Raw genomic sequence first — 24,440 nt, forward strand, 5'->3', positions numbered from 1 at the left:
CTCCCGTTTGGAAACAACCAGCCATCACTGGTCTGTAGTAATTCCCCAAACCTGTTTGGCAGTATTTTGAGAAGTTCCTACTCTAAGGGTGTGTGATGTTGTTTAGATCTTGACTGTACACATTGGGAATGGTCACTCCCTCTCCCAGCCTGCCCCCTGCCCCACACACTGTGGCTCTTTTCTCTACTTTTGGAGATGTTCTTCCTTTTTCACCATCTTACTCTGTAACATGTGAGAAGGGCATTGGCAATATGCCCTCCGTGGGGACTAAGATAGACTTCTCATTCTGTTCCTTCTGCTTTGAAGTTTGGAAAGCTAATACTTGTTTTACATTCTGAAGGGTCATATGCTCTTTGGGACCATACTGATGACTATTAGAAATACAACTCCCTCAAAAACATAGTTATGTTTTCAATTTTTCCTGGAAGAGGAAGCAATTTTTTAACCATAATACAGTGTACACTGAGATGGAGCTTATATTGTATGTGTGTGTATATATATTTTACAGAGAGCCCCTGATGAACTCAACTTAAGAGCTGTTTCTATCTGTCTTTTATATTTCACTTTATATGAGATAACATTTAAAAAGCACTTCAAAATCAAATTGTGCAGCCAAGGTTTCCTGTAGACACCATTCCTTACCAAATGTTCACTTGACCTATAAATGAACATAAACAATGGATGATGTCTCACGGCCTACTAAATCTGTTCACTAACTTTTTTACTCATCAGCAGCTAGAAGATGAATCAACCTTCCACTGGATTTCACACATCTTTCTTCCTTCTGTCTACACAGCAGTGCACAACAAATATAAGCCATCTTATAAGCCATCACCGACCAGTCAACATACCTCCTTACTGTGAGCCAATAGTATTGCCTGTAAAACAAAAAAAAAAAACTTTAATTACTAAAAGTATATTTTCATATAATATAATTTCCCACATTGTTCTTTCAGTGTGTTCTATGTAATTTGACATTTTAAAGTGTGTATTAACAATTAAATGCAAATTTCTAGGCACCCTTGGATTCCTATAGATGTCCTCATTTTAAATAATTGTTCTGTCATATTTTGAAGATTATGCATTCACTTTTTTCCAACTGTATTTCTGAATTAATTTTGAAAGGAATTATCTAAGTCTCCTACTTTTTAACTATTCATTTAACATAATTGCTATATATCCTTGCTTCTAGATATGCCTTTTATATTTTTATCCACATGATTGATAAAATTTTGAAAAGGACATGCCAAGGATAAAGCCAGTGGCACCCTACTGGAAACCATCTTTACACATTGACATTTATCCATTAATCATCTCTTTGGGTTGAGTTTTTCAATCAGCTACTAATCCATCATTTTGATCTGGCACTTTTCTAAATCTTGTCACAAACGCCTAGTCTGACATGATTTGTTCTTTGTGGGTCTGTATTCACCTCCTTCTCTAAGGAACCATCTTTCAATGTTAATGATGTGTTCCTGAGAATGGAAGGCAGTGTTATGCTACAGGGCAGCAGTAAGCAGAAACTTTGTCCAACTTTTTGAAGTGCAATCATAATTTGTCAAACTTCAAACTTGTAGTACTTCTAAGTTTCACCAAGTTTCCTCAAATGTTTTCAAGAATATGCTCATGAACTCATTTGCAAATTTTCTGAGTAACTTGAATATTAATCCATGTGCTTTAGCAGATATTCAAAATAGCTATGTGTATTACTAAAATTCTCTTCACCTACCCCAGCTTTCAAAGTCTTTTTTAACTAGTGCTCATTTCTATTTGTCTCTGAGAATAACTCTAAAAACTGATCCTCATTTTTTCAGGCTGTTGTCAATGGAACAAACCTCAAGCCATGTGTTTTCCAGTCTTTGCTGCAATTATATCTAAAACAGCCATTATTTCACATTGTCATTCTTATAGTCACTTTATTTGCTGAATTTAGGTTAAACTAGAAAAGCATGCACTTTAAGATTTAGATGTCACAATGCTTTCATTAAATTTAAGAAGGGAAGACAGGTCTTGTCCCAGAAAGAACAGAAAATGTGGGTTTACATACGTTCAACCCCAAACTTTCTAGTTTGGTGTCATAAGATTTTTTGACCTATAGCTTATTCTGTTAGAATTATAATTATTTTCTAATATAGTGTACAGCACCAATGGTAAAACAGTGTAAACTATGTTAAAGTACTGTGTAAATGGAGAATATAAACATCTTGTTATTGTTATTACTTGGTAATATATAGTTGATATAAGAAACAAGAATAGGAAAAGGGAAATGAAAGCAGCATATTGAAAATTGAACGAATAAATAAATTTTATGTACTGAGACTGTACGCCATTAATTTAGCCCATTATGTAATTAACATTTAGCAATAGTCTATTCATCCTTCTTTAGTAATTAAAATATATTAATGATAAAAAAGCCAAAGAGAGCCAACAGTGGCATAAATTGAGTGTGAAAGTTAGAAAATTTTGTAGTGTTAATATGTCACCAGTTGGCACTGTGACAAAAATTTCAGTAAGGTTCTTTTAACATCATAAGTCACATTTTAAATATTTTCGTAGTTTCTCAAACTTAAAAAGTTTAATTTGATTCCACATTGAAATATTTGTGACCTGAAACTGAGACTATGTTTCCTTTAATCACTGTTTTTTGAATAATTGACATCAAAATTGACTTCACAATGAATTACAAATTATTGAACAGGAAGAGGGCATAGTTTTATTAATTTTCTTTATGTTGATTACTTATAGGTATGATCATTCTTAAATTAAAATCTTAAAGTGAGAAGTCACAGAAATTTTAACAACAAAGGTTTTTATTAAGACAGTAATTTGGGTACCCAAATAATTGCAAATTCATGTTATGCAGTGGGAAAATGTCTACATAAATTGTTACCTACTTTGTTCAGTTTTGTGTGAGCACTGAGTACTCAGTGCCATCGTGAAATAGCTTTTTTCTTTTAACAGCTCAATTGAGAAATAATTCATATAATGTGCCTATGTAATCTACTTTTTTCTTACATGTTTATAAATTTTTCATAGTTCTTTTATATTTTATGCATTTTGAAAGATAAGGGAAATCACTGTTAACAGTATTTAAACACATTTGAGACATCAGTGACACAAAATAATAATAACAATAAATACAATAGTATCTTTAACTTACTGTTCATTTTAAATTAATGGCTATTTTATAATTAATAATATTTAAAGACAGTTATTTCTTAAGAGAAAATGTATTTTAATTTCTAAGGCACTTAAACTATTTAAAGAGAAGAGATCTTTAATTGGGAAATTATTACAAGTTAATCACTTTTTAAAAATATTGCAATGTAGTTGAGTTTTAGTTCTGAAGCCTCTATAATTCCATTTAAATCAGCATTACAATGATACTTGGTCACCCCATCATGATTATTTGACTTATCCAAATTAAAGTCTGTGCCATGGATTTAATACATAGTAATATATAGCAAAACATCATCAATGTAATTCATGACATTCTTTACTCAATATTAGCTATTTGTGTCAGTTTAAAACATTTCTTCCAGAATAACCACTCAAATGGATAGGCAACAGCTAATGCCCACCATTTTTCTATGTGAGTACAGAGAGAATGAAACACCTAATGACAGTTGTGTGTGTGTGCATCCATGCCTGCATGTCCCTTAGTTTAGGACAGCTTTTACAAAAATGTACTTATTTCTTTCTGTTCTGGATACTATGGGGGAAACTTACCAAACCTCCACACCTTTCCTCCCTCCACAGAAGATAAAGGTAGAAGGACAATTATTTTGAATTTTCTTTGTTCCCTCTCTCACTCCTCCCCTAAGATGGATAAGGGTACGCAAGGATGAGGGTTGGAGAGAAGGAGGAGGAACTCTGAGAGCTCTCTTTCAGAGAATTTGACATCCTCTCCCACGTGGAAATGCCTTGTCCATTCAGCTGACACTTGTCCTAGACATAGTAATATAAAGGTCACTTGGCTGCAGACCTAAGCCTCACTCTCCAGTTAGCTGTGATTTTAGCAATAATTAAGCTGATATTTTGTTCTATTTTTATCATCCCTATATCTTACTTTTCAATTGATTCCAAGCTATTAGAAGAGAGGAGAGTGTAATTAATTGGCATTTCTAATATCATTTGACAAAACTGTATCTTCTCCCTTCTTAGTATCCCTCACATTAAAAATTTCTGATTGAGAACTGGGTATGTAACCATATAAAGCCCTACTAGAAACTTATTTACCAGAGCATTTGGGTAGAAAACAATCTTTCCACTACTACTGCCATGCCAGGAGATTAGGAGATGTGGTTTTCAGTGGAGCAGAGCTTACACGAGAGAAAATGAAAGAAGCAGAATCTCCGTGAACACAGGTCAGGGCCGTGTACACTTCTGTTGTTCCTGTTGTTTCCATTTACCTGAGCAGATGAGTTTCTATGCTTTTGTAGACTAGCTTGAATTGGACTTGTGTTATTTGCAACAAAGAGAGGCTTCTAACGGAAATAACTGTGAACAAGGAATGCCAGTGCCAGCACATGAAATTGGCTGTGTTGAAGGGAATCCTTGAAAATGAGGATGTCTTTATTTCCAGCTAAATAACTGCATATTTATGTTTTTCAGTGACAAACAGCTACATGAATTGTTACCTTTTTTGTTACCTACTTTGTTCAGTTTTGTGCATTTATTCAGTACTCAGTGCCATTGTGAAATAACTATTTTTTAAAACAGCTCTATTGAGAAATGATTCATAAATGTGCAATTTGCTCATTAAAGTATACCATTCCCTGTATAACAAGTGTATGTCAATATATTTAAGGTTATGTTAAGGTTTTGATTGCGTTTCCCTAACGGCTAATGATGTTGAACAAATTTGCATGTGTTTTTTGGCCATTTGTGTATCATCTTTGGAGAAATATCCATTCATATCTTTTGACCAATTTCTATATTTCTTTATCTTTTAATTATTTAGTTGTAAGAGTTTATATGTATACTCAAAATGCAAGCCCTTTATCAAACATATAATTTGCGAATAAGATAAATTTATTTTTTCATCATTTTAAAAGTTGAGTTTTAGTTTTTTAAGGCACCTCCATGCTGTTCTCCCTAGTGGCTGTATCAGTTTATATTCGCACCAACCGTGCAAGAAGGTTCCCTTTTCTCCGCACCCTCTCCAGCATTTATTGTTTGTAGATTTTGTGATGATGGCCATTCTGACTGGTGATGGCCATTCTGAGGTGATATCTAATTGTAGTTTTGATTTTCATTTCTCCAATAATTAGTGATGTTGAGTGTCTTTTCGTGTGTTTGTTGGCCATCTGTATGTCCTAGCATGTGACCCAGCAATCCCACTCATGGGCATATACCCCAAGAAAACCATAATTCAAAAAGACACATGCACCCCAATATTCATTGCAGCGCTATTTACAGTAGTCAGGACATGGAAACAACCTAAATGTCCATTAACAGAGGAATGGATAAAGAAGATGTGGTACATATATACAATAGAATAGTACTCAGCCATAAAAGGGAATGAAAATGGGTCATTTGTAGAGACATGGATGGACCTAGAGACTATTGTACAGAGTGAAGTAAGTCAGGAAGAGAAAAACAAATATCATATATTAACATATATATGTGGAATATGAAAAAATTGATATAGATGATCTTATTTACAAAGCAGAAATAGAGACACAGACGTAGAGAACAAACATATGGCTACCAAGGGGGAAAAGGGGGTGGTGGGATGAATTGGGAAATTGGGATTGACATACATACACCGTTGATACTATGTATAAAGTAGATAGCTAATGAGAACCTACTGCACAACAGAGGGAACTCTACTCAGTGCCCTGTGGTGACCTAAATGGGAAGAAAATCCAAGAAAGAGGGGATATATGTATACATATAGCTGATTCACTTTGCTGTACAGTAGAAACTAACACAACATTGTAAAGCAACTATACTCCAATAAAAAAATTTTCAAAAGTCAGCCAATAAAAAAAAAAATGATTGACTGTTTAAAGAAAAAATTGACATATGTAGAGGTATAAATGTATGAAATGCATAACATATGTAGAAATAAAATAGTACAAAAATAGACAGAATAAAAGTATAATATTTGTTTCCCATACTATAGATGGAATTGTGTATATTTTGAAGAAACACTGTCATAAGTTAAGATTTATAAAAATACTAGAAAATCCTCTTAAAGTGTCCTATAAATAGTAACTCAATAAAGTTAACTCAATAAATAACTCAATAAATAACAATAAATAAACTAAATAAATAACACGATGCAGTTATTAAAATATATCAATTTAATGCAAAGAAAGGCAAGAAAAGAAAAAGAGTAAAATTATGTGGTGTATTTGATTTGCTTTAAAATGCTTAGCCAAAATTAAAAAGAGAGAAAGGGAAAAAAGGAAAAGCAAAAAGAAGCAAGATGAAGCAAGTATGGTAGTGGTACTGAGTTCTGGGGTCTGGCTGATGATTATGTGGTGAAAAGTTTAATGTCTCTATTTTTGTGTGTGTTCAATTTTTTAAATAAAATGCTTAAAACACGTAATTAGGGCTTCCCTGGTGGTGCAGTGGTTGAGAGTCCGCCTGCCGATGCAGGGGACACGGGTTCGTGTCCCGGTCCAGGAAGATCCCACATGCTGCGGAGCGGCTGAGCCCGTGAGCCATGGCCGCTGAGCCTGTGCATCGGGAGCCTGTGCATCGGGAGCCTCCGCAACGGAAGAGGCCCAGTGAGAGGTCCGTGTACCGCAAAAAAAAAAAAAAAAAAAAAAAAGAAACAAACAAACAAAATACAAAAAAAAACCCACATAATTACATGGTTTACTTTTTGGTTTGCCTTTTTTTTTTCCTTTGCGATACCACAAATTATAGATTATTTCACAAAAGCTAAAATAAATTCCAGCAGACCAGCAGAGGCAGGGGAGATGAAGAAACACAGCTGGGACTCACGGGGTACTGGTGATTATGCAGTATTGGGAACCCTATGACCCCAGGCCATCCCTCCATGACAATGCCAACAATTACCTCCAATTTGGAGTGCTGTTCATGGAGGCCAAGGGGAAGAACTGAGTATGTGCCATTTTCTGTGATGACTGAGGAAGAAGAACCTGTAAGCCTCTGGCCACATGGTCTCAGAGTGCAAGCCTCCTCAAATCAGGAGGGGGCATCCTGAGCTAAAGCTGGCTCTCAAGAAGACCAGGCATAGCCAGTGATCAAATGACTCCCGTGAGTATCTTACATTTGATTTTACTCATTAAGTCTGAGCAGAATTTTCTGTCGCTTGCAAACAAAATCTCCCAAATGATACACTTTCAGGGACCAGTTCTAGAGGAAGCCAAGTTGATTGACTAAGGGAGCCTTGAAATCTTTGTTCTTTAAGTCGTCAATGTTTGTGGAAGAGTGAATGCAGTGTGTTGATTCCTCTTTCTGCAATTTACAAGCAACAGTTTTTTTTTTAATTGTTTTGTTTTATTTTTAACTGCAGCTCTCCCGTATCTCTTCTATCCTGCATTCTGAATGCCTTGCCGTGGTAGTTAAATGTATTGTTTGTTTTAATTGCTGGACCACAAGAGGTGGCATGTTGAATTAAAGAATGCCTAGCAGACAGAGGGAAAATACACACACACTCGCACATGATAGTTTCTTTTTTATGAGCAGGAGACATGTTTGAGATTTTGTTTGGGGAAGAGGGATGCAGGTGGCGACTTGGTGGCACTCTCTCTCTCTGTGTCTCTCTATCCCTTATGACAGAGATGAGCAAGGCAATGAGTCTTGATGTACCAGAAAACTCCATCCCCTTAAGCAAAGTGACAAGGTTTGACACATCCCCTGAAAAAGACCATTCTGAAATATTTTACTGGGAGCTTCAAGAGATCTGGAGAAAGGATCCTTCTTCTGTGAGGATTTCTGATCTGATAGATCACATCAGATTTGATGCCTGGTGGTCATGATACCATGTCTGCTCTGGAGAAAACATATGTGACAGCAGGAGAGAAAATGGATGCCTCTGACATGTAGAAACACCTGTTGCCACCATTCAAACTATATCTGGGTGTTTTGGTCATTTTATGGCTTATTGCCATTTATGCTGAGATTGTTACTTACCAGAAATTAACATCTGAATTATACATTTTCTGGAAAAGTTTGGGGAAGAGATTGTGGAATGTGAACATCAGACAGACCTGTGTGTAGCAGTGAGATTGTAAGGCTGCAATGTTTGGAGACTGAAAGTGGAATCCTTCCCTCTCTGTGTTCCTTTCAGTTCCTGGAATGTCTACCACCTGGATTAGGATCCCAGGTAGAAGACTAGGGAAACTGACTGGGTCAAAGTAAATACTCATAGACACTCATATGTAGGTTTCCCATAATGACTAGACTTAACCCAGCATACTTTCATTTGTCAGCCTTATGAAAACAGAGCTTCCAATCAGCTTTACAAATACGTCACTCTTTAGATATTAATACAGAGATAAGGACTCACAGATATTGAGAGAAATATACTAATGTCAAGTGTGTCCTCTAAAAGAAAGGGGGAAGATGAAGAGAGATTGAGTGGCTGCTCAGAAAAATAGAATGCAAGGAGAATTTTTAAATATTCCGCTTAAAAAAACATTAGTAGAATTGTGATTTACCTATGAAAGATTCAAACAGGAAGAATACAAAATGAATGCAAAAAGATGTACACCAAAGACACATACACACACACACACACACACACACACCAGGAATTTTAAGAGAATATTCTGTCATATCTACAAAGATAAAATAAATCACTTAGGATGAACTAAGAATCAGATTGACACCAAAAGGTAGGATAGCAGCACTGGAAACCAGGATACAATGAATTCATCCTTTTAAAATTCGAATAGAAAATTATTTTCAAATTATCAGTCAAGAGCAAGGTTAGAATTCTCAGGCATGTTAGGGCTCAGAAAATTGACATCCCACTTACCCTTCCTCACCAAGCTTTTGGAAGACTGGAGTACAGTAACATGAAGACAGACTTAGAGCTGGGAGGCAAAATTGGCCCAGGAGAGCAGAGGAGAGGTAATGCTGGGGAGGAGTGGGCAGCAGGACAGAGCACAGGCTGCCCTAGAACAGGTGTCCTCAACCCCCAGGGGTCCCCTAACCCCCTGTTAGGAACCAGGCCGCACAGCAGGAGGTGAGTGGCAGGTGAGCAAGAGAAGTTTCATCTGCTGCTCCCCATTGTTCCCCATTGCTCCCCATTTCTCCCCTTTGCTCCCCATCACTCCCCCATCACTCCCCATTGCTCCCCATCACTCCCCCATCGCTCCATTGCTCCCCATCGCTCCCCATCACTCCCCCATCACTCCCCATCCCTCCCCATCACTCCCCATCACTCCCCATCACTCCCCCATCGCTTCCCCATCACTCTCCATCACTCCCCATCCCTTCCCATCACTCCCCATCGCTCCCCATCACTCACATTACTGCCTGAACACTCACCCCCAACCTGTCTGTGAAAAAATTGTCTTCCAAGAAACTGGTCCCTGGTACCAAAAAGATTGGGGACCGCTGCCCTAGAGGAGCACAAGAGGGACCAAAGAGGAACATTCCTGAGAAACACAGAATGTGCACTACCACCTTAAGAGGAGGTTTACTGTACATTTGAAGGTGAATGAGCTATAACTATGGGATCTACAAGGCAAATTTTAAAACGTGTGACTATTACATCTATAAAAAATCAATGTACCGAAAAGGAGATATAACATTGTTACCAAGGCTCTTCCCTCAGAATCATACCCCTGACCCTCCCTTGAATGGAAACCAATTACTCTTATCTAAGTTTCAGGAGCAAGCTGCAAAGAGAAAACAAGAACAGGTAGGAACCAACTAGGCCTAAGATGGCAGATTTGATGTCCAGGGGACCTTAAGCCTCATTATATCCTCACTGTGATGCATTAACTAATGAAACTCCCACCAGCCCCGTGACAGTTGACAGTTGCCATTGACAACAATTGAAGATGCTCATACAAGGACTGAAAAGTAGTGTTGCACCAGTTCTAGGTGCAAACCACACCCCTGTTCTTGGATACAGCATGAATATTCCTCCCACTCTTTCCAAATCCCTCCCTTTTACCTTGACCTTCCTATATATTTGGTATCTCCACATGAATGGGGTTGAGAAGCTGATATGCAAACTAGGTTCTTGTGTCTCTGTTCTTTGGTCATTGAATAAAGCTTGTGCTCTTCCAGTCTCAGAATCAATCTCGTTATTGACTGTGCAAATCCAATCGGAAAAAGAACCTCCCTGGCCAAGACAAGGGGTCTCAACCCAGGCTAGGACCCCAGCATGGCTCCTGTCAATCAATTATCAGCACACAAAATAATAAAGTGACCACTGAAAAGCTAAAGATGTGACAACAGGAGAGAACTGTGTAAACACAATGGGTATAATAGAACCATACCTTCATTTTCCAGGGAAAATCATTAATTGATAATATTTACAGTCTACTAACCTGTTAATAGCAGTAGATTATTTCATTTAGATGTATTATTATTTATTGTCATATTATTAAAGACAAGTTGAAAGTAGTTGCCACTTACAATTCCAGTCATAACAGAAGAGCTGGAATCAAGACTTTTTCTCCTGCCATAATTAACTATAAAAACTGGAAAAAAATATAAAACAACTATTTAAGGCATTAGATAACAACCAGTACAAGGCCATGATACCCTTAGGTGAGGCCTCTGGCTACCCCAGCTTTCTCCCTGATGACCAGGACATAGAGTCTGAGCATGGAGTAAAGGGCACAGCTATCCAATTTCAGGGGTACAGAGGCAGCTGGAATTTAGGGAAAGTGTCTGTAAGAAAAAAAACACAGAGAAAAGTGTCCCCACATATGGATAATAGCCTTCCACATGTCCTTGGGGGACTCCTGAGCTGAGATAGAGGAGTGTAGCAGAGGACAGCTGCTAGGGAGCTGGGGCTTGGGCTGCAGTGCAGGGGTGAGGCTTCCAGGAAACCACAGGCAGGCAGAGAACCCTGAATGAGGGGTGGGATTGGGGGCCAATGACTCATCTGGGTCAGTCCAGAGGGAGGAATTTCCCTCTACCCTTCTAGGTTCCTTTGGACGGCCTAAGACTTTAATTGACATGAGAAATGAGACAGATTAACAGAAGAAGATCAAGCAAAATTTGAATAATATGTACATGGGAGAAACCAAGGAAGATGGGGTAACTCGCCAAAATGGCTAAGGCCCTCACCTTAAATACCATCTTCGGCTAAAGACAAAAGAGGATGTTGGGGCTTCCCTGGTGGCATAGTGGTTGAGAGTCTGCCTGCCGATGCGGGGGACACGAGTTCGTGCCCCGGTCTGGGAAGATCCCACGTGCCGCGGAGCGGCTGGGCCCGTGAGCCATGGCCGCTGAGCCTGCGCGTCCGGAGCCTGTGCTCCGCAACGGGAGAGGCCACAACAGTGAGAGGCCTGTGTACCGCAAAAAAAAAAAAAAAAAAAAAAATAGGATGTTGGGGGAAGTGGTTTGGGTCTTCAAAGGGAAGGAAAGCAATTCACACAGAGATGGAAAACAAATGTTTGGTAAATAAATGTTTGCTGGGCCCTCAGAGGCAATGGGAACCAGAGGGGACTCTGAACTCTTGGTCCTGCCAAGTCTCACCCACCACATCCAGCTCACACTTTTTTGCAGATAGCTGTATTCTAGGAACAAGACTTTATCTAAATTCTTTTAGGCAGCTAAGGGTGCAGTAACAAAAAAAAACTTCCCAAGTCTTCTGTTTCCTAAAAATAATCAGCTCAAATGAATCCTCATGCCTAAGAGACACATTTTAGGGCAGCAAATTTTGCTTCCCTACATGATGATGAGAGAAAATGTGGCAGCGAATGTTGCTATGTTTCCAATTAAAGAAACTAGAATTTGGCACAATGATTAATAAAGATAGAAAGTCAAGGAGAAGAAGCTAAGAAGGAGTTGATTTGGGAAAATTTTTAAATAGGTTAGAAAGATTGTAGAACTCTGAAGTTAGTGAGTAGAAAGTTTGAAAATTTATGTCAGTAGATCAGTAGAACAATTTCCCCCAGTGACATGAATGAGGAAGTCATTTGTGATTAGATTACAATTGAAATGAATAAGTGAATATCATTGGATGAATAAAGTCTTTGGAGAGACTATATAGATTAAAGTCATGTTACCAAACTTAGGTTTGGCTGCTCGCTGTTCAAAAGCCAATAATCGCGATGCAGATGCCATTGGAGAAGAAAGATGCTTTAATCAGAAAAGACAGCAATTTGGGGAGAAGGTGGACTGATGTCCTGAGACCAACTCTGAAGATTCTGCTCTGTCATGATGGCTTTTAAAGAGGAAAAGAGGGAAAAATCTCAGTGAATCATTGAGGCAGGAGTTTGGGTTCTGCATTCTTCTCCATTGTGTTCAGACTGGCTGATTCTCTCTTCAGATGTTATCTTGCCTGCCTGATCTGCCTGCAGGATTGTTAAGGGGGCTCTTGAGGGTAGAGAGCTAGTCATTCTTTACTTAATTCTTCATTCTTACTTCTTTTAATCTAGGAAAAGAATCAACAGGTTAGGCAAGGCATGGTGTGCATTCAGGAGAGCATAAGTCAGGAGTTTGGTTAAATTGCCTAGTGATTTTATTCCTATGATTAGATTCTTTTAAGGTTAGAACAGAAAAGGGAAAACAGGAAGGGGGAAAAAGAGCTGCTTTCAGGCAGGGTTGGAAGATGTAGGTAAGGTAACAGCCACATTTAATGGGTGGGTGCCAGCTAAGGAATCTGAGAAAGAGTGGTTATAATAAAGAAAGAAGAGGGTGGTGTCACAGAAGTCAAGAGGAATGTAAGGATTCTCATCTCTATAGTCTGGGAAGGTGACAAGCACCTCAAGATGCTGAGTAAACATTTGTGGAGGGAGTGGATTAGTGGGCAAATCAGTCATTACCAAACAACAGGGAGAGACCGCGTGGACAGCAGGCATGGAATCATTTAATAGTTGTGCTGTCAGCAGCGGGGTTTATGCACCAGGAAAACTGCAGAGAAGATAAACTAAGAAAGTGAAGGGCAGTGGATTCTCATGAAAAGCAGGTCTGATTAGTCTGATTGAGCAAAACCATAAAAGAGTACAGTTAAAATAGGAGGGAATTGTTCAGTTCTCACTCCACTGAAAATATCCCAGTTAAATCTGATCATCTCCTTTTAAATTATGAAAAGTTTACATATGAAAAGTGTATGTAAAAATCCAGTTTCAAAAATCAGTAAAGCTTACATGTTTTCTAACAAAAAGGGAACATGTAACTCTATATCGAAGAGCAGTTTCTTATATGACACCACTGGGATGAACAAGTATCTAACTTCTGTCTTTTTCTTCTGCAGGAATCACAACTACTTACAACTCCTAGGCAGAGTGTACAAAGGCAGTGGATTCATGACAAATAAAGAAAATTAGCACAGCATCTCTGCACATTGTCGACCAACAAATGCAGAAGGCTGCAAATAAGAAAAAGAGTTTTTCTGGGGTCTTAAGAACTGCAATTTTGGAGGCACTGAGGAATTGAGTAGCAATGCAAATATGCTGAGAGGAAAACAGAAGAGGACGAGGGTCTGTAAAGTCAGCAGTGGAAGATGTTCCAGAGAAGTGACATAGGTTACTTTTTACAGAACTGTGAGGGTGCCTACAGGCATTCTGCTATCTGTGGCAGCAGATTTGTTGCTAAGCTGTGGTCTCTAGGGCATAAAGAAAACAGGTTCCAGGTGGTCCCAGGAGGGCTGGGTCAAAAGTTTCTGCTGCATCCTGGGGTGGGTATGAGAAAGTTTCTTCATCCCAGCCCTCACTCCCTTTTAGCTTCCTTTGACTTTTGACCTGAGCGATTCCGTTTTGTGGTTCATGGTCCACAGCATCAGAAAGTGTGGTCTTATCATAACCATTAAACATAACTGGCACTTGAAATGCTTAAAAATTAATAGAAATTAATACAATGAATGAATCAAGCAGAACTCTAAACCTCATCGTTATATAGTTGATGTGCTAATTGTATAATTTAAAATGTTTTGGCAGGTATTCAAAATATAACCATATAGTACAAGCAGATTTTTCAAGACAAGAGAATTGTTGGCACACCAACTCAAAATAGTGCAGTCGATAACATTTTAAGCCCATGGGTCGAAAACAAAATAGGTCACTTAAGCACAACATTTCTGGTTGATCCCTAGCTCCCCACCTGAGTTGTGAAAGCTGAAATCAGTAATCATGTTCTCAGTTCTGACAATAATAAAGACATGATGCTCCTCAATGAAATCAGTCCTTCAAAGGAAAGACCAGTATAATAGTGTAATCAAATGAAGAAATTAATCAAAAATTTTAAAGAGAAGAAGTGTTTTGAACAAGACTTTAACTGTATTCTCCGCTAGGAAAGATACAGTTAAAACAATGTCATCCTTGCAGAAACGTAATAGGCATAATACTTTCACTAATGATTATGAGGGGAGGTGATATTGCTGTGAGATTTGATTTAATAATTACCTATGAGCTCTTTATAGGGATTTAATACTGAAGTTTAATTTTATATTTAGTTATTAGAGGGATTTAGCAGTGAAGTTTAATTTTTCATTAAGTTATCTAACTTTTTTTAGGCTGTATCGGGTTTGTCTGCTAACAGTACCCGTCATAATGCTTCATACCAATTTTCACAAACTGAAAGTGTGTATTTGTATAGGAATTTGATTAATACCTAGTATTGACAGAGAATTTTCCATGGGGCTGTACATTTCTGCACAACTTTTCAGCAGAGGCTGTTACTGCCTTTTTTCCCACCTCTGTTCACAAGGATGTGTGCAGAGACTGAAGAACCTTCTTCCCATGAGGCAGGAGGCAGGCAGGCCTAAAGTCACCAGTTTTACTAAATTAAAAAACAGAAGCCCAGTTATTTGAATTTCAGATTAACTATATATATATATATATATATATATATATATATTGCTTAAGTATGTCCCATGCAATGCAATGTTTGGAACATATTTATACTAAATTATATCTATTGTTTATCAATAATTCAAATTTAGCTGGGCACTTGTATTTTACCTGGCAACCCTACTAGCTGCCTATTGTTGCTGAAATAGAAACATACAATATAAAACTTGTGAGTTAAGTTTTATCTGGGGAACTTACTGAGGACCATAACCCGGGAAACAGCCTCTCAGGTAGCTCTGAGGAACTGCTCTGAAGAGATAAGAGAGAGAGGCCAGGACATAGATGAATATTTTTGCTAAAAAAATATAACATGTAGTTGCATCTTAACTGTCTAGGGGCCAGTATAGCCAAAGTGCAGAGTGTTTCCTGTTTTTCTCCCTCCTGAATTACCCTCATGGTGCACTGTCGATGGGTGACTGCAGTGGCTAATGGCTTGATCCTTGAAGAACTGGAATGGTGGGCAACAGTTTGTTCTTTGCATCATTATAGACAATTCATTCTCCCTAAGTTCAGGTTCCTCTCCAGGAGCACAGGCCACTGCTTTGCAGCCAGCACCTGGCCCTCTCACAATTGCCTTGTGGCAACTGCCCCTCAGGAAAGCCATGCAGATGCTGTTATTGCCGTGACAGAAAGTCTTCCATCTCTGACCACAGGTCTCAGCATCCACAACACTGATATAGGCTGTCTTAGCTTAGAAATAGTTGAAAATCTCAGACCCAGCATGGTTCTTGACAGTCATCTCCCTCAGTAAAATATAGGAGCCTTTGACAGCAGAGACTAGTTTTGTTTTGTTTCACATTTATGTCTGGCATATTGCCCAGTACCTCTCACTGGATAAATAATTGTTGAAAAGGTGAATGAAAGAATAATTGAATGAGCTATCAATTGAGTTTCAGCTGCTAAACGCTGTGAAGCTTTGTAATGCAAATTAGACTATATTTCTTTGTGTCCCTTTCTCTATCTCCATCTTTCCTCCATCTTTCTCTCCCTGTTTAAGCTCCATTTTATCTTCATCATCATCTCAGGCTCATAGTTCCCTCCAGCCCAGCTCTAGTTCTACCTTATAGCCATTCTTGCATTTAAAAACCAAGTGTCTGAATGGGCCCAACAGAACAAGTATTTGGTGGTAAATACTAAGAAATCTCAGAGTTTAGACATGTTCTGAAGTTATGCTTCAATTCCGACATCCCTATCCTAGCTCTCTTGTATAATACTTCACTAGCATATTTTAGGAACATCTAGAACTAATAAATGATACCTACTAATTAATAGATTAGTATGGCAATGACTGACTGACTGTATAATCACTCAGTCCATAATTGAGAGCTAATTTCCTTTGTAATAATCTGGTTCTAATCCTTTATTGCACTGAAAAGATACAAATGAGCCTTGAATTGAGAGTGTACTTACATTCACAAATCTAGAGATACAGCATCCTAACTTAATGCAGACAATCATCCAAGGTGTTTTGAGATGCACTGAGATGTGGTATTAAAAAACAAACAAACACAGTATGAACATGGCCTATCCACTTGGGTTACTTGAGAATACATCTCTATTTCTATATCCTTCCATCTCAAGGTCTATCCATGTGTTGTTAAGGTCACTAAAATGCACGATTATTTTTCAGATGAACATGCAACCCCAAAGAAATTGTCTACTAGTTGTATTCCACTTCAGAATAAACTCCTCCACCTGATGGGGTCTTCATCACTCTACTTTACCTTAAAGTTTACTCCAGGAACAAACAAACAAAAAGGAAGCTTGGTAAAGACTGACTAATTCCTGTGCTTTCTTCTGCTCTGCTGAAGGTTTTCTGTAGTTCACTTTTCTTCCTATCTTCTACTGTCCTTACACAGAGTTGGCCTATTGCATGAGAATGTGAGTTCTGAGGCCAGGATGTCCAATGTATGTTCATGGCAAACCATGGTCTAACAGTCAGAGCTTTAGAGTCAGAGTAACCAAGACTTGAATCTTTAATTAGGTCCCATTTGTTTAGTTTTGTTTTTATTTCCATTACTCTAGGAGGTGGATCAAAAAAGATCTTGCTGTGATTTATATCAGAGTGTTCTTCTTATGTTTTCCTCTAAGAGTTTTATAGCGTCTGTTCTTACATTTAGGTCTTTAATCCCTTTTGAGTTTATTTTTGTGTATGGTGTTAGGGAGTGTTCTAATTTCCTTCTTTTACATGTAGCTGTCCAGTTTTCCCAGCACCACTTATTGAAAAGACTGTTTTTTCTCCATTGTGTATCCTTGCCTCCTTTGTCATAGATTAGTTGACCATAGGTGTGTGGATTTATCTCTGAACTTTCTATCCTGTTGCATTGATCTACAGTCCTGTTTTTGTGCAGTACCATACTGTTTTGATGACTGTAGCTTCGTAGTATAGTCTGAAGCCAGCTAGCCTGATTCCTCCAGCTCTGCTTTTGTTTCTCAAGATTACTTTGGCTATTCATGGTCTGTTGTATTTCCATACAAATTGTAAATTTTTTTGGTCTAATTCTGTAAAAAATGCCATTGGTAATTTGATAGGGATTGCATTGAATTTGTAGATTGCTTTGGGTAGTATAGTCATTTTCACAATATTGATTCTTCCAAACAAAGAACATGGCATATCTCTCCATCTGTTTGTGTCATCCTTGCTTTCTTTCATCTGTGTCTTACAGTTTTCTGAGTACAGGTCTTTTGCCTCCTTAGATAGGTTTGTTCCTATGTATTTTATTCTTTTGATGCAATAGTAAATGGGATTGTTTCCTTAATTTCTCTTTCTGATCTTTAATTGTTAGTGTATAGGAATGCAAGAGATTTCTGTGTCTTAATTTTGTCTTCTGGAACTTTACCAAATTCATTGATGAGCTCTAGTAGTTTTCTGGTAGCATCTTTAGGATTTTCTGTGTATAGTATCATGTCATCTGCAAACAGTGACAGTTTTACTTCTTCTTTTCCAATTTGGATTCCTTTTATTTCTTTTTCTTCTCTGATTGCTGTGGCTAGCACTTCCAAGACTATGCTGAATAACAGTGGCAAGAGTGGATATCCTTGTCTTGTTCCTGATCTTAGAGGAAATGCTTTCAGTTTTTCACCATTGAGAATGGTATTTGCTGTGGGTTTATCATATATGCCTTTAGTACATTAAGGTAGCTTCCCTCTATGCCCACTTTCTGGAGAATTTTTATCATAATGGGTGTTGAATTTTGTCAAAAGCTTTTTCTGCATCTATTGAGATTACCATATGGACTTTATTATTCAATTTTTTAATATGGTGTATCACAATCCTTGCATGTTTGAGTTAAATCCCACTTGATCATAGTGTATGACCCTTTTAATGTGTTGTTGGATTCTGTTTGCTATTATTTTGTTGAGGATTTTGTGTCTATGTTCATCAGTGATATTGACCTGTGATTTTCTTTTTTTTGTGATATTTTTGTCTGGTTTTGGCATCAGGGTTATGGTGACCTCTTAAAAAGTGCTTGGGAGTGTTCACTCTTCTGCAATTTTTTGGAATATTTTGAGAAAGATAGGTGTTAACTCTTCTCTAAATGTTTCCTAGAATTTGCCTGTGAAGCCATCTGGTCCTGGACTTTTGTTTGTTGAAAGTTTTTAAATCACAGTTTCAGTTTCAGTGTTTGTGATTGGTCTGTTCATATTTTCTATTTCTTTTGTGTTCAGTCTTGGAAGTTTCTACCTTTCTAAGAATTTGTCCATTTCTTCTATGTTGTTCATTTTATTGATGTATAGTTTCTTGTAGTAGTCTCTTATGATCCTTTGTATTTCTGTGGTGTCCATTGTAGCTTCTCCTTTTTCATTTCTAATTTTATTGACTTGAGTCCTCTCCCATTTTTTCTTGATGAGTCTGGCTAAAAGGTTATCAATTTTATCTTTTCAAAGAACCAGCTTTTAGTTTCATTGATATTTGCTATTGCTTTCTTCATCTCTATTTATTTCTTCTCTGATCTTTATGATTTCTTTCCTTCTACTCACTTTTGGTTTTGTTTGTTCCTCTTTCTCTAGTTGCTTTAGGTATAAGGTTAGTTGTTTATTTGAGATTTTTCTTGTTTCCGAGGTAAGATTGTATTGCTATAAACTTCCCTCTTAGAACTGCTTTTGCTGTGTCCCATGGATTTTGGGTTGTCATGTTTTCGTTGTCATTTGTCTCTAGGTATTTTTTCATTTCTTCTGTGACCCCTTGATTGTTTAGTAACATATTGTTTAGTCTCCATGTGTTTGTGCTTCTTACAGTTTTTTTTCCCTGTAATTGTTTTCTAATCTCATAGCATTGTGGTTGGAGAAGATGCTTGATATGATTTCAATATCTTAAACTTACTGAGGCTTGATTTGTGACTCAAGATGTGATCTATCCTGGAGAATGTTCAGTGTGCACTTGAGAAGAAAGTGTATTTTGCCGCTTTCAGATGGAATGTCCTATAAATATCAATTAAGTCTCTTTTGTCTAATGTGTCATTTAAGGGTGGTGTTTCCTTATTTATTTTCATTTTGGATGATCTGTCCATTGGTGTAAGTGGGGTGTTAAAAGTCCCCCACTATTATTGTGTTAATGTCAATTTCCCCTTTTATGCCTGTTATCATTTGCCTTATATAATGAGGTGCTCGTATTTTGGGTGCATATATATTTACTTGCTATATCTTCTTCTTGGAGTTATTTCTTATAAATCTTTGCTATGACACCCATTAGTCTGTGACCCCATGGGAGTTACTTAAGTCATCCAGTCTGAGTTTTCTTGACTTTAAATAAGAATAATGTAAGAATAGCAATTATGAAGATTAAATAAGATTATACGTATGAATGGTTTGCCCAGCAAGTGGCACAAAGAATAAGTAAAATAAGTCAGAGAACATATTATTATGTGAGTTCAGATCAAACTGGTGTGAGTTACACCAAGGGCCTAGACGTCATCTTGTTCTTCCATGGAACTGGCAAGTTATTTCCAAGAACGTTTCACAGAAGAAGTTAGGAAAATCAAGTCAGCACTGGACTAGTAGTATCAGGGATCAGATGCCTGAGATAAGTACAAAGCTGGAAACATGATACAAGAAAACAAGGAAGCCAAGGAAGAATACAAGATACAAGGAAGCCAAGACATAGCAGGATGTGGAAGTGTCATGAAACGAAGTTCAATGTGAGATAGTTCCTAAAGCCAGCAAAGGCTGTGAATAAGCCAAGGATGCTGAGGGCTGGCTCTCACAGGATGTGGCTGTGTGCCATGATTGAGGGTGGGTAGGCAGGTATCAGACCAAACTAGCCTGATATATAACAACATTGACTCTTTTGTACTATAGGAAACAAATGGTAAGAAAATAATTTTAACAGACTCTCAGCAAAGCGCAGTAGCATTGAAGCATTTTAGCCTTTAAAACCCAAGGCAATTTTCAACATAATTTGTTGTTATCTAAACTGTGTTCTTTAGAGTGCCAGGATTCAACACAGGCACATCAAGGACAAATGTGAGAGCAAGACATGACACTTACATATTTCAGAATAACATTGAGATTGCACATCTGGAGAAACACATGACATAAAAATCAAAGCCTTCCCACCATTGGCTTTTGACTGCATCAGTCTCCCTGACAGGGCTATCTAAGTTATTATATTTCTGACTGGTTTGTTTGCACAAAAGAGCATGATACAGTCACTCTACCAACAATTTGCTGGTCCTAGGACCATGATTCTACAACTTGTCTCTTCCTGATTCCTGAGGGCTGAGCCATATTTGCATTACAGTTCAACATCTATTGTGAGCATATTTTTGTAATATAACCTTTGAGAACCAAAATATACAATTATTTAAAAAATATTAGTCCAAAATGAGCTTTAAAATATGAAATATTATGCTATGTTTTATTCTAGGATTTTTTTTTCTAAGCTTATACCAAAATTTCCATTTTGCCTTTTAAAAATGTAACTAGTTGTGGCATTTGGGCTCTTAGTTGCAGCATGTGGGATCTAGTTCCCTGACCAGGGATTGAACCTGGGCCATGCTGCAACTAAAGATACTGCATGCCACAACAAAGGTCCTGCAGCTGGCAATGAAGATCCTGCATGTGGCAACGAAGACCATGTGCAGCCAAATAAATAAATATTTAAATATATATATATATATATATATATATCTAATTGGGTTTTTGAATCTAATAATTATAGTTTTTGTTGTGGTCGTTATTTTGAAAACATGGAGACATCTTGCTCTTTATCACTATGATTTTAATATTTGCTTAATGTACTTAATGCACTTAAATTCTTTTTGAAAAGGTAACAATTATTCAGAAAAATATATTAAGACAAGTAATTTCTTAGAATTATCTTAGAACCATGTTAAAACCATTTTTTCAAAAAATGTATAATTTAGGAAGAATTAGATTCCTTTTTAAATTTCAAAAGTGGTAGAGAAGAAAAGAAAACATACTGGAAAAAATATTTCAGTTCTAAATTAAGGCAGTCACATTTTTCATAAGAACATACAGAAGACATGACAGCAGGCATCCCTCTCAACCTACTTTCCCATCTTTCAAAATTTCACTAGAAACCAATGTGAATTTTTGGATAATTACATATGTTATATATTTTTAAAAAATATATTTTCCATTCTTTTGAATAATTTATAGAAAAATAATTTAAAGATAAAACAATAAAGAAAAAGCAATGCCACTTCCTAAGTTTACCTACAAATATGCCTTTAAACTGTGTTTCTTAAAATTCCCCAGAAAATGACTTTGCTTCATTCACAGCAGAATCTAGATGGAATAAACTTATTTATCAATAAGATTAATGATGTCCATAATCTGTCACCTCTCAGCTTTTCCCCTAATCTCACCTACAAATCACAGGCAAGCACAGAATTCCATAAGCCATAACACATCTTTAGGGACCAAATGTGCTAGTCACACAGCACCATTTACATAATATTTTCCCTGGGGATTTTGTGGTAGGTTTATCATGAGCACTTAAAAATAAATGTTTAAATCTATTATTATGTATTATCTGTGATGTGGAGTCATTTTAAATCTTTTTCTTAACTGATCTTGAATGACTTTGTCTTAGAATTTAAAATTTTTAAAAGGACTGTGGTCCACAGATGGATTTTGGGCTTCAGCTGATCACGAGCATTTTTATTTGCATTTAAGGACTTTGAATAGATTGTAAACACAGAATTCTTCCTATTATTGTTACCAAACCAAACGTGGGTCCACTCACCTGTGCACAGTAAAGTCAATTTACTGACATTGAGTTGTGAAAGAAAGTGCAGCTTTTACTGCAGGGTGCCAAGCAAGGAGTCCATTGCAGCTAGTGCTCAAAACACCAGAACCCCCTGACAGGTTTCAGCAGGCATTTTTAAAGGCAAAGTGAGGGAGGGGCATCCCAAGGTATGTGATCAGCTTGTGAACAGTTCTCTGGTTGGTTGATGGTGAGGTAACAGGGCGGTGTCACAGGGGTTAACATTATCAATCCTCAGGTACCAGTAGGTCTGGGAGCTATCGCTCATGGTCATCTAGTAGTTAATTTCTTCCATCTGGTGGGGTTTTGGTATCTGTAAAACAACTCAGGAAAGGTTCATCAGCTACTATTATCTAAGAACTTCAGAGAGGAGATAAAGCAGAGGATATGGAGGATAGGTCTATCCTGGGAAGGCCCCATAGGGCCCTGTTTGGTTACATTATTATTATTTTAGCTTATGCTTTAATAAAGTGATGTTAGTAACTGTGTTAATTCCACACACAAAAAACTTTAAATATCTTAATATTCTTTAAAAAGAAACATAAGCATAATTACCTTTTGTTGTTTTAATTCTCAGTGTAAGTTTTGAGTTAATTGTTTTAAATAGTGAAAAATTTATCATCTAATATTTAATAAAACTAATTTTTGAAGATGAAAATTAAAATAACTCATACTGAAATAGTTTTCAAAAAATGGCCATAGTCAGGCATAATAATCTTTGCAAGATATATATATATATTTTTGTTTGTTTGTTTGTTTGTTTGTTTTGCGGTACGCAGGCCTCTCACTGTTGTGGCCTCTCCCATTACGTAGCACAGGCTCCTAACGTGCAGGCTCAGTGGCCATGGCTCACGGGCCCAGTCGCTCTGCGGCGTGTGGGATCTTCCCGGACCGGGGCACAAACCCGTGTCCCCTGCATCGGCAGGCGGACTCTCAACAACTGCACCACCAGGGAAGCCCTATAATTATGTTTTTAATGCTGAGTTATTTTATTATAAAAGTAACACTTATTTGCCAAATGGTCCATTGATCTTATCAATTTCTGACCAAGTGGTAACATTTCATTTTGAAATGTTTAGGAGGAGTTATTTTTATGTATAACATTTAAACTATTTTATCTGTATTATTATCCTCTTGTAAAATTTGGTAATATCCACACTCTAAAAGAAAAAAAAATGTGAAATCGAAGTATAAAACAAATTGGCTCATCTTAGTCTTAATTATTAGAACAAAAGACTATTTACTCTTTGAAAAGTAGTTTGTTAAATCATTGAGACCCTGTTACCGAACTCAGGTTCAACTTCTTGCTGCTCAAAAGCCAATAACTGAAGAGGCAAGTGTCAGTAGAAAGGAAAGATACTTTAATCAGAATAGTCAACAATCTGGGGAGAAGGAGGACTCCTGTCCAGAGACCAGCTTTGAAGATTCTGCTCAGCCATGAAGGTTTTTAAAGGGAGAAAGAGGGAAGAATCTCAGTGAATCATTGAGGCAGAAGGTTGGGTTCTGCATCACTCTTCATTGAGTGAAGACTGGCTCACTCTTTCTTCAAGTGTTATCTTTCCTGTGTGACATACCTGTTGGTTTGCTAAGGGGGCTGTTGAGGGTAGAGAGCTAGTCATTTTTTAATTGATTAGTTCTTTATTCTTACTTCTTTTTGTCTAAGAAAATAACAGGCTAGACAAGGCATGGTATATATTTAGAACAGCATAGGTTAGGAGTTAGGATAAACTGCCTAGTAATCTCATTGCTATAATTAGGTTCTGTAAAGGTTAGAGGGGAACAAAAATGTGCAAACAGGAAAGGGTCAAAAGAGCTGCTTTGAATTCCCCACTGTCAAACATCATTCCATTTCTATGGGACTAGAGGTGAAAGTCCATCTTCTGTAACTTCTTCATGCCGACAAAGGGTGCCATATTCTCCAAGTGGAAGATGTCAACATGGGTCTGTAGCATCTCTTTGCTGACAATTTTAGAGCAAGCTACACTTATTTTGAAGCCCACAAAGATATATTTAGATTATTATGAGCAATAATGTTAATTCCCTTCTCTTGAGGCCAGTTCTTGGAAGTGTGCTAGCTATACATTCAGTGCTTCTCAAGATGGAGCACCTTATGTCATGGCTACAGTCTGGTCATCATGCAATTGCCTTTTTTCTCCTCTGGTGGCAGTTATACTATCTGTAAAACAACTCATGTGTGTGCATCAGATACTGAGTCTGTGACTTTATTGTCCTAATCTTTAACT

Source organism: Orcinus orca, chromosome 9 (assembly GCF_937001465.1).
Source record: "Orcinus orca chromosome 9, mOrcOrc1.1, whole genome shotgun sequence".
NCBI classification, from domain to species: Eukaryota; Metazoa; Chordata; class Mammalia; order Artiodactyla; family Delphinidae; genus Orcinus; species Orcinus orca.